At 36.2% G+C, this 12,500-nt stretch overlaps 1 long non-coding RNA gene across 1 annotated transcript in view; it reads right to left on the bottom strand.

Annotated features, from left to right (window-relative positions):
* The window catches only part of LOC149136223 (uncharacterized), a 37,635-nt gene that overhangs the window by 16,632 nt on the left and 8,503 nt on the right, over positions 1-12,500 (bottom strand). The window contains exon 2 of the long non-coding RNA XR_016241340.1: positions 8,592-8,713. This is a non-coding gene — a long non-coding RNA (uncharacterized LOC149136223). The remainder of the gene's footprint in view (positions 1-8,591; positions 8,714-12,500) is intronic.

Genomic DNA, 12,500 nt, shown 5'->3' with positions numbered 1-12,500 from the left:
ACCGGGCCACATGAGACATGACTCTTCCATAAGAGGGCCACATGAGACATGACTCATCATTAAGCGGGCCACTTGAGACATGTCTCATCTTTAAGAGGGTAACATGAGACATGATTCACTTTAAGTGGACCACATGAGACATGACTCATCCTTAAGAGAGCCACATGAGACATGATTCATCTTTAGGCTGGCCGCACTACTTAAAAGACTTCAAGGGTATTTTACATTAGGCGTGCCTTTCTGAAAATCCTGCGAGACGCAGTTTTTCCAAGACTAACCTGCGCCAATGTTCTCCTCAACATTATTGTCTCCACAACGCCACTGCCACATATAGTAATGTCACCAACACCAGAGCTGAACCACCTCGCTTGACCTGCCAGAAAAAACTAGCCAAATCTCTCTAAAATCATTATTTATCATTGGAAAATGTTGTCCTTGGTTCTTTGCATGTAAGATGAAAGAGGAGCTGGTCTTGACTGGAAAGCATTTTTGATCATAGATTTGATCGGTTCGTTGCTGACCGTGGACTGAACACCTTCACAACCACCAACCCTACCACTACCGCCGCCAACGCCAACGGCGTCACCTCCACCAACGCCACCACCACCACCACCACTACCGATGCAGCCACCACTGGCGACACCACTACCGCTGGTGTCACCGCCACCTCCACCACTAACAAAGCCACCTCCGCCACCAACGACGCCACCACCACTAATACCAATGCCAATAACACCACCACCCTCACCACAAACTACGTCACCTCCGCCACCAACAACGCTAACAACACCACAAACGCCAGCAACACCAACGCCACCACCATCACTAACAACACCATCCGACCACAAACCACGTCACCTCCATCACCAACAACGCCACCACCAACGCTAACAATATCACAAACGCCAGCACCACCAAGTCTACCACTGTCCACGCCACCACCATCATTAATGCAACCAACAACAGCGCCACCATCATCACTGCTAACACCACCCCCACAAACAACAACGCCACCACCACCATTGGTAAAGCCACTACCACCAATGCCAACGCCACCACCACCAACAGCACCATCCGATCACAAACAACGCCTCCTTCGCCACCACAAACCCCAACAACAACAACAACGCCTACAATAGCGTCACCTTCGCCACCAACGCCACTACCAACATTAACAGCATCGCCACCAGCAACAGCGACGCCGCCAACAACGCCACCATCACCTCAACCAACAACAACAACAATAACATCAAACCAATCGATCAGACGTCTCGAAACGCAAGAATCAAAGAAAATTCTCACCCTCGTCGCAATATAATTCAAGAGCATCTCTAACAGGGTTTTTGTTTGCCGGAAATGTGGTCTCATGTGCATTCCATAACTCAGTTATCGTTGATGCGCTAATGCTAATGAAACAAAAATGAAAGTAAAAGAGCATAGGCGCAGGCGTGGCTGTGTGGTAAGAAGCTTGCTTTCCAGCGACATGGTTCGGGGTTCAGTCTCAATGCGTAGCACCACGTTGGACAAGTGTCTTCTATTTTAGCTTCAAGCTGACCAAAGCCTTGTGAGTGGATTTGGTAGAAGACAGAAACTGAAACAAGCCCGTCGAATATATATATATATATATATATATATATATATATATATATATATATATATATATACATCAATGAGTATATGTATACACACACACACACACACACATATATATATATATATATATATATATATATATATATATATATGTATCTATAAAACTTTGCAGAAGTTTATCATTTAAGTAAATATGAGCATGTCTAGACATGCAATTATATGCATGAGAATACATACATAAGACAAAATATACAGATCTGCACATGCACTAATTCCAAATACTGCGCATATGCATACATACATGCATACATGCATACGAAAAACTCTTGATTTTTTTTTTTTTTGAAATTCCAATTAAGGCGGCTTGGATCTAGGTTAGAAACCGGCTCTTTCTCTATTGACAAGAAATCTTGTAATAAAACTGAATAATGACATCTTCCCATCCATCCAGCCACCCATCCAGCCACCAATACATAAATAGATACATACATACATACATACATACATACATACATACATACATGCATACATACATACATACATGTATACGTGTTTAGTAGTAGTAGTAGTAGTAGTAGTAGAAGCAGCGGCGGCGGCGGCGGTGGTGGTGGTGTTGGTGGTGGTGGTGGTAGTAGTTGATAAATACATACACACACACACACACAGACGACCACACACATACAAACACGAACGACTTCATCCGATTTACCCATCACTCAACATTCGTCATCTTCCCAAGTGAATAATTTCCTCTGTTCGACAGACACTCTATCTCATTCGCTCTTTTGCATCGCTCGTCTGTCCTCCTACCTCACCATGTTGTACCATACTGCACCATGCTGCGCTAGACTGCAACATATTGCAACAGACTGCAATCCATGCTTTACTAGATTAACATCAACCGAAACGCTATGCGAAATTACAAGGCGAATTTATACAGAGACAAACACATCAAATTTATCTTTCAAAATGCACGAACGAAAATAATATATAATATACAAAATTAAAGTAAAGCGGTGACATTGATTTCTGCTTTTCTCCCATTATCTCCGTCATCGTAATCAAGTCTCAATTCGACTTTCTAAAACCAACCTCGTCAATCAATTTTTAACCATACATTGGACGGCCAGGAAGGTGTGACCGGAAGCAGGTCTTCCATCAATATGTATATCATATACATACACTTATATATATATATATATATATATATATATATATATATATATATATATATATATATATATATATATATATATATATATATATATATATATATATATATACATATATACATATATATACATATATACATATATACATATATATATATATATATATATATATATATATATATATATATATATATATATATATATATATATACATGCTATAATCTAACCACCGGTAATTTCTTTAGCGATCGATTCTCATCGAGCGGGAACAAATATTAGACAAATAAACTAAGCTTCCTGGTATTGAAAGTGATTATTACGTAAATACGTAAATAATTTCAATCTGTCAAAGCCCAACCCACAGCCTTTGTTAGACCGTAGGCACACAAGAGACGAAACCTCTTCCTACGCCGCCGTTCATCTTTCCGGTCATCAGTCACATACGTTTTCTATCATATGACTTCCTGTCCATTTCTCGATGTTGATCATGCATTCCCTTCGTGTCATTCCTATTTCTCTTTAATTAAGTAATAAATAAATTAATTAATTAATTAATGCTTACTATGTCCTTATAAAGGCTTTTAAAGATCGATATCGATCCCTAGTTTGAAAGTGTTGAGCAAATAAAAGTTAGATCTCTACGAACCCTCTAAGACTCTTGTTTATTACTGACAACATTCAGAGATGAGCTGGTATCTGTTCTTGATTGCATCGTAGTAAACAGAAAAACTGAGGCAACACGGAGTCAGAGTTCTGGCTTAGAGACTACGAGACAAAAATCCGCATAGAACGGCTGATCTAGCACGAGTAACATTCTCCGAAAACCATTCCCGCTTCAGATGGTCTGATACGTATTTCTACTACAGCTTGAGGAACTGGACATCTATAATGAGAGATAAATCTCACTTCGGATAGAATACCTATCTATTACAAATTACATTCCTAGATAATCTGGAACCCGTTTCTGACAGATAGGTGAACTGGTGTTAAATACTTTGCACCTGAAGCATTGTGATCCTTTCAGAGTCGATAAATTAAATACCAGTTGCATACTGAGGTCGATCTAATCGACTGGCCTCCTCCCCCAAAATTTCAGGCCTTGTACCTAGAGTAGAAAAGAATATACATCGCTCTCTCTCTCTACCTCTCTCTCTTCCTCTCTCTCTCTCTCTCTCTCTCTCTCTCTCTCTTCTCTCTCTCTTTCTCTCTCTTTCTCTCTCTCTTTACCCCTCTCTCTTCCTCTCTCTCTCTCTGTTCCTCTCTCTGTCTCTCTCTCTATTTCTCTTACACACACGCAAACAGAATCAGCTACGTTACGTTCTAAGAGAGGATCGTGGCTACTTATCACAGGATCGGCTTTCTCTACAAAACGGAAAAGCTCTGAACTTGGGTCTACCCACGCTTTTCTCAACTGGCGTGTAACAAAATAAGTCCATGGAAACCATAGAGCATAGTTATCGTGGACTGACCGAACTACCATACAACACGAAACAGTTTTAACAAACGTGTTGCTGAAGTAATATGACACCTCTGAAAAATAAGCTGTTGACGGCGCAACGAGATTCCTATTGAGTAAGTTGTTGATGGAACAACGAGACTCCTGTCGAGTAAGCTGTTGGTGAAGAAACAAGACCCCTGTCAGGTTTGCTGTGGATGAAGTAGCGCATTTTCTTTTAATAGTTTTTACACTATCAACTGCTTCGTGTAGTCAAACTTATTTAGAAAACAATAGAGATCTTTCTTACAGAGGAGAGGATTAAATAAAAGCAACATACACATGAACTCGATGATTAGTTGACAGATAAAATACAAGAAGCGACTTTAGAGCAACAATCAATAAGACTTACACACACAACCTGTCACATCAATATTAGAAACATCCTGTAGAGGTGATACAATGAAATAAAGCAGTCAGCAAGTATTATACATTAGGTGTATACGAGCTAACGCGCTTAAAATTCAAGAAACAAGTCTCCAAATCTCCCTTAAATTTCACCCTACGGTTTTAAAGAAAGAAAATGTAGTTTTAGATACACTGTGCGTGGATAAAGAGGTATGGTCACGGCTAGAATATATTTTGTCATAGTCCTGCTTGATTTGGACGAATTTGTGACTATGAAAGCAATTACCTGGATAATTTATGTGCAGTTGCGCGAAGCAATGACTAAAAGTAAACAAACTTTACACCAGTTATGATTGGGGATGTTTCAAGTCATAAGAGACTTTCCACTGTGACTTGTCAGGGAGTAAAACATCGTGGTCAGTTCAAAGCGTCCTCTATTGGACTGAGCGATACGTATTTGGAACTAATTTTGCTCTCATCAGCAACAGATACCAAAGAGAGGTTTCTTAGTTCAAATTTGCCTCTCTTTGGTATTTGCTGTTGATGAGAGCAAAATTAGTTCGAAATCCATCCAATAGAGGTCTCTTTAAACTCCCTATGGAATTTTACCCCTTTCTGCCTCAAGCAGGATTTTTTTTCTTCAGAACTGCAGTGAAAAGCGTTTTTAGATTCAAATATCTTTCAAATATATTTGAAATCTTGAAAAGTTTATTTAGATAATTCAGTTAAACCACATGACCTAGAGAGGCTGTAGAGACGCAGTCCTCTTTGGCCAGCTTTCCTGTCATAAGCCACTCTAAACTTTTCTACTACATTTTTCCTTCACTATTTATTAATGTTTCTGAAATTGTCCACAAGATCCAAAATGAAAGACGCTACTTGTATATCGGGAATAGTACAAAAAAGGATAAAACCAGTAAATGAAAAAGAAAAACTTGGTTTTATTGACAAGGAAATGTGAGTGATGAAAGGAAAAGTGACGCACGTACTGGATTGATTAAAGTGGAAGTAGCATGGAGATGTTCCTCATTGGAAGACGAAACCGAACCTTATAGCACACATGAGTTAGTAACGTATCAGTCAGAAAGAGTCGTATCAAAAGTGCATTGTGATGGTATGATCTACCAAGAAGATTCCGTCCCCAAAGAGGATAGATGCAAGAAGTTCATAGGTGAATAGCTTAGCAAGGAAACTCGTCTGCTGTCATTGGTGACTGATCACTTGTAAATGATATGTGAAAGCACGTTTCCTGTAGTTCTAGTTCTGCAGGAGCTGTGTTGATAGTTACTGGAAAAGGAAGAGTTATTTGAGGTACTGAAAAAAATAACTACAGGCGATTGATTCCATTTTATTTAAGGTATTGGAAATGACCGATAGATCGATAATTAGTTGCCTTATTAGGGTTTCTTTCTTTAGAAAGAGATAAACTATATCATGTTTTGAAGATCTAAGCAGATCCTTGTAGAATGAGGAAAGATAGAAGAATTTGGCGAGGACGGGGTTAGAACCGTGTGGCCATATTTGAACAAAATATTTTCTAATATAGGCACAAGAACTGAGATTTGAAGCACGAGACTAGTCGATTATACCGAAACCAATATTTAACTGGTACTATATTTTATCTAATCCAGAAAGCTGAAAGGAAAAGTTGCTTTTGGTAGGATTTGAACTCAGAAGTCAAGAGCCGGTAGAAAGTATTCGACCCTCTAAAGATCCTGCCAATGCACCACTCTAATCATTTGAAAATAATGAAAAGGATACTGTCAAGTGTGATTGCTTTATTGGTTAGAATTAACTGGAGAAGTTTGCGTGTAACAGAGAAAGCTTTTTGGGAGGAGTCTTGTTGTGCATGTGTATTTGTGTAGTATGGAGTCGAAAGTAAAGCGAGAAGAAAACGTGGAAGCTTTCTCCACAGGAGTTCTACTTACAGAACCATCTTGATTTAGGTATGATGGAGAAGAGAATACCACAAAGTTAGTGAAAATCTTCTTGGCAAGGAACCAAAAAGGATCAGCTGCAAAATGGGATGCCAAATCGTTTTCATGGTGAGCGATTCACAAAGATAATTTTTGCTTTCACAACGATAGTAAGCATAAGCAACCTAGTTTCTAGAGATAGCAAGTTTGGTGACGAAAATAAAATAAAACGAAATGAAAATTTCATAATAAATTGAATAAAGCTTACTTTATTTTATTGACATGAAAGAATGGGAAAATGTGTCCTGTATTTGCCGATAAGTTAATTTGTCTGTTATAATTGAGGGCGACAAGTTAATACTATTGTCAGTAATAGAAATATATGAAATGAAATAGAATTCTCTTAAAATAGATATTGATACAGCATCTTACTATGTGACATCTATTTATCTATCTACCAATCTAACGATTGATCTGTGAGTCGATTTTTCTATCAACCTACATATTTGTCTATATGTTTATATGTACATACACATATACCTATATCTGTGTGTGTGTGTAAATTGTATATATATGCGTGTATGGATATATGTACATTTATATATATATATATATATATATATATATATATATATATATATATATATATATATATATATATATATGTATGTATGTATGTATGTATGCATAAATTGCATACATATGTGTGCATATGGTAATACTTTATTTTTTATATTATCTTTTAAACAGTTATATATTTAGCTTTAATCGTCACAAGATTTTTAATGAGACTTGCTAATTATAGATATTCTTTTATTAGTTTCTGATTTAATAAGAATATTTTAGTATTAGCTATTAAATTACAGGTATAAGTTTAACATTTAATCATGTAAGGATAACGAATATTTAATAGGTATGGGGTGTTTTGATTATTAACTTTTGGGTTATGAAATAGTTTAATTCAATTAGAATTAGTATATTATTTGTTAAGTTCAATCGCGTTTGTTTTGTAAGCTTTCACTTTTATATTAATAACTATGAAAGACTGGTGGGAATATTATCTGCATGGATTTCAAGGGTTAGGTTGCTATTTAGTTAGATAAGTTAGTTATAGGTTTACTTATTGAATTTATTTACTGACACTGTTTTTGTACATGGGATAACGTGGTTTCTTTCTTGTAGTTTAATTAATAATGTTAGCGTTTAATCCTTCCTAGAATTAGGATTGAATGAATGTGGTGATATCTCTGGTATGTTTGTTCACAAGCAACACTTATTTTAGTGCTGTTGACACCGCCGGATTGAATGGTACTGCTCAGGTGTCGAAACCATAGTGATATCCGTGAAGTAGCTGATGATGGAAGTGTGTTGGATTGTTGGTATGGCTGTTATTGTATGTGCAGAATAGTTTTATAAGACATCCATAAATACATGTATACACACAAATATAGATATAGACGTTTTAACTAAGATTAAGGTATAGTTACGTTTCAAATTCTACAATCATGATACATATATGTGTGTGTGTGTGTGCGCACGCACGTTCACTTGTGTATGTAGGTACATGTGTGTGTATCTATGTAAGTGCTTGTGTGTGCGTCATTATAATTAGAAAGTGTGAGTTGGTACTTTTGACTGTGAATATTTGTGTTACATGTACGTTTTCTTGAGTTGGAATGCGTACCCATCTATTTATCTACCTTCCAAATATCTACCAATCTACCCTCACTCCCTCTCTCTCTCTCTCTCTCTCTCTCTCTCTCTCTCTCTCTCTCTCTCTCTCTCTCTCTCTCTCTCTCTCTCTCTCTCTCTTTATACACACACACACGCATATATATATATATATATATATATATATATATATATATATATAATAATATTAGGGACAAAATCCAAAATTACAGGTAAAATTCATTTATTGTGCTTTTAATTATTAATTTTTCTATATGTGATAGTGGATTTTCATCGATGAGTTCTTGAAAATTGGTTATTTTCCCTAAAACTATATATTTTATATATATATATATATATATATATATATATATATATATATATATGGATACTTACATCAACTGTCATCACTAAAGCTACTTTATATTTTCAGCTCCAAAAGTAATACAACGCCGCCATCACCAAGGCAACAACTCCATAATCACCAGTAATAATAACAACAAGATAAGCAACTCCATCTAAAATAATAAACAATCAGACACAATATAATTTAAAAGTTGAAGGAAATATCTTTGATCTGAAGTCAATAAGGGTTTATTTCAGACTAAGAACAAAATGGCCATTGCTACTACTAGAAATAATCCAACGTTATAATCACCTTCATCACTAATATAAAACCTACTATAACATCACTAATTTTTGATTAATCAATTGAGACCGGCAATAAAATTATTTGCATGGTAGTAATGTCTGTAACTACTTATGTTGTACGTCAACATAATGGCGTATATATATACGTGTGTGTGTGAGAGATAGAGATAGAGAGAGAGTGGGGGGATGTATGTGTGTGTGAGTACATTGTGAAGATATTATGGCTCCAATCAGAGATACAAGAGGAAAAGTACCTATGAACCTAGTAACCTTTCAACTAACTGCAATCGTATAGTACTTGCTCCCACTTCATCCCTCCACCTTTTAATCTTATTTCTATCCATAGGAATGAGAAAGATTCTTTTCTTTCACGAAATAAGTTCTTTCCTGTTGCTATTTTTTACTTCATATTTGCACGGATAATTGCTGATCACCACCACTGTTGGATTTACCGAAAATTCAAAATATCTGAGAAAAGGCTGTCAAGTGGAACTAGATGCAGTAGTGCGGAAAGGAATTGTAAAAGTATTACACTAGATATTAAACTTGATATTTTAAAAACGCTTGATGCAGAAGAAAATAATCAGCTGCGTTACCAAACCATTAAAGCTTGCAAAGTCTATAGTGGAAACAATACGTGACAAGAGAGAAAAAAATTAAGTCAAGTGTTCAAGAAGTTAATCCGTCAACTGTTCCGACCTAACTTTCTCATAGATCTAACGGTATGCTTTAAAATGGAACGGCTCTTGAGTGAATGGATCGCGAATCAGAATTCAAGTAATGTGCCAGTAATCACAGTGGTAATAAAAAAATACAAGTTTATAAGATGTTTTACCAAAATAGGAAGATGAAATTTCCGCTGAAAGACATTTTCTTTGTAGTTACTGCTGGTTTCAAAGGCTTAAGAAATGCCTGAATTCGCATAATATAAAAATGGCTGGCGAAGCTGCTACTGCAGGCACAGAGGCTGCTACAAATATTGCTAAAGCGAAATACTATTTTGAGGGAATTAGACTTTTCTGGAACATCATGCCTACTGAAGCTTTTATTTCTCGAAAATGAAAATCAGCAGCAGGATTTAAAGCTTCCAAAAGTCGTCTGATGCTTCTTTGAGGAAGAAATGCTTCTGGTAATATGAAATTAATGCTCCTACTCGTCTACTCGTATAATTGCTAAAATTCAAGCGCTTTCAGTAATTGCTCAAACTTTAATTTACGTCTGATTTAGTGTTCAAAGGTTTGGACGACCAAGAGCCTTTTCGAAGAGTGGTTTGCTAACATCTGTCCTACTGTAGAGAAGTACAATATTGAATAATGTTTCCAACAAACAATAGTTCCTTTTAGACGATGCACCAAGACACTCAGTGAACTTAAATAAGCTTTATCTGAGAGAAGGATATATTTCCAAGAATATAACTTCTTACAACTTGATCACTGGATCAAGATGTGTTAGGTAACTTTAACATATATTATCTGAGAAAACATTAAATTTATGTAAGTAATTGACAGAGAGGATAAACCAATGGTTTGAAAAATCTGGAAGAGGTCCAACATAACGCTGTGGATAACACAACTTCGAATGATACTTGGGAAAATACATGGCCGGATTGTATCCAAGACTGTAAAGGTTTCTCACAATCAGGAAGTTGACACTTGCAAATAAGAAGCTTTGAAGAAGTCATAGATGATGATGTGATTCAGTTATTAGTTTCCCGTAAAGAAAGTTTATCCATAGAAGTGCTGAAGCCGTTGGAACAGGAGTAAGTTGAGAATATAGATAAGAATATGGAAATCCCAACTTATTCCACGTGGATTGACTTTAGGGAATATTGATAAGGGTTTGGTACTTATAGAGGTAATTCTATAAGCTTTTGTTGATAACAAACATAATTGTGAGGAGTGGCTGTGTGGTAAGTAGCTTGCTTACCAACCACATGGTTCTGGGTTCAGTCCCACTGCGTGGCACCTTGGGCAAGTGTCTTCTACTATAGCCTCGGGCAGACCAAAGCCTTGTGAGTGGATTTGGTAGATGGAAACTGAAAGAAGCCCGTCGTATATATGTATATATATATATATGTGTGTGTGTGTGTGTGTGTGTGTGTGTGTGTGTGTGTGTGTTTGTCCCCCCAACATCGCTTGACAACCGATGCTGGTGTGTTTACGTCCTCGTAACTTAGCGGTTCGGCAAAAGACACTGATAGAATAAGTACTAGGCTTCCAAAGAATAAGTCCTGGGTTCGATTTGCTCAACTAAAGGCGGTGCTCCAGCATGGCCGCAGTCAAATGACTGAAACAAGTAAAAGAGTAAAAGAGAGTAAAGAGTAACCTATAAAAAATTACAAAAGGTGCTCTGTTCATACACTGAGATGTACAAAGAGATGATGCGCCATAAACATCTAACAATTTTGGTTTAGGTCTTCGTCCCTCAAATAGATGCTAATAGTGATGAATTATAGCATACATGATGGTCTCCTTCATCCTCACAATAACTCACATTCCACTCTTAACCTTTATACAGTAGTCAACATTCTTGTGGGGTAAGAACCTTCCTTATTACGACATTATGATTTTAATTTATTCTTCGATGTATTTCTCCTTAAATGCAATTAGATATACATATTGGAATGTGTATGTTTGGAAATTGTAATTTTCATAGATAAAAGTGGTCAGTTATTTGTTGATTCGTAGTTTTTGAAGGATGATCATAGATACATAGACAGACAGACAGACAGACAGACAGACATACCGACAGACAGACAGACAGACAGACAGACAGATAGATAGATAGATAGATAGATAGATAGATAGATAGATAGATACTAATGTAAACTAGATAACTACATAAATGTGTATAATACATGCCTTCACACACATATAGATACATACACATAGACATACATACATACATACATACATACATACATACATACATACATGCAGACATACATGCATACATATACATAAAAACAAATGCATATATACTTAAATGCATTCATACATCAATCCACCCTTACGCTATCGCCAAATATGCCACACTATAATCAGGACTTCAAAAAGGACGCCATACTGTGTTACTCCACCTCGCTACATAACACTCAGCCTGCATTTTCCATCAGTTTGCACGCTTCAGCATAAGCATACAATATATATACGCTGACTCATGCATACGCACAAACATAGAAAATATATGAAGTGAGTCTTTGTTATTTATATTTATCCAACGTTTACAACATTGCTAATCCTTTCCTGGGTTAACGCCCTTTGCTGCATTACTCTCGGCCATTGTGACGCTATATCTCAGTCGGAGTTCCTTCGATGTACACGTGATTGAAATGGTGTTCATATGAAGATATGTATATGTGTATATATGCATACATATATGAATATAGATATACGTGTATATATGCATATATACACCTACTCGTATGGAAATTTATATACATACACCCACATATATATATATATAATTTAGAGGAAAAAAATGGTTTTTATACTATATTTAGAGAAAAAAAAAGTTTTTTTACTGTATTTATTTTTCTGGATGGTATGAATTACGTTTTTCATTATTGAATTGTTTAATAAAGGTCATTTTTTTTTTTTTTTGCTCTAAATTATATACATATATTATATATTGTGAAATTTGATTTAGAAATGC

This window comes from Octopus bimaculoides, chromosome 4 (genome assembly GCF_046866305.1).
Source record: "Octopus bimaculoides isolate indiv1 chromosome 4, ASM4686630v1, whole genome shotgun sequence".
Taxonomy (NCBI): Eukaryota; Metazoa; Mollusca; class Cephalopoda; order Octopoda; family Octopodidae; genus Octopus; species Octopus bimaculoides.
Note: the sequence above shows the minus strand (reverse complement) of the source record. Positions and strands in the feature narration are given on the sequence as shown.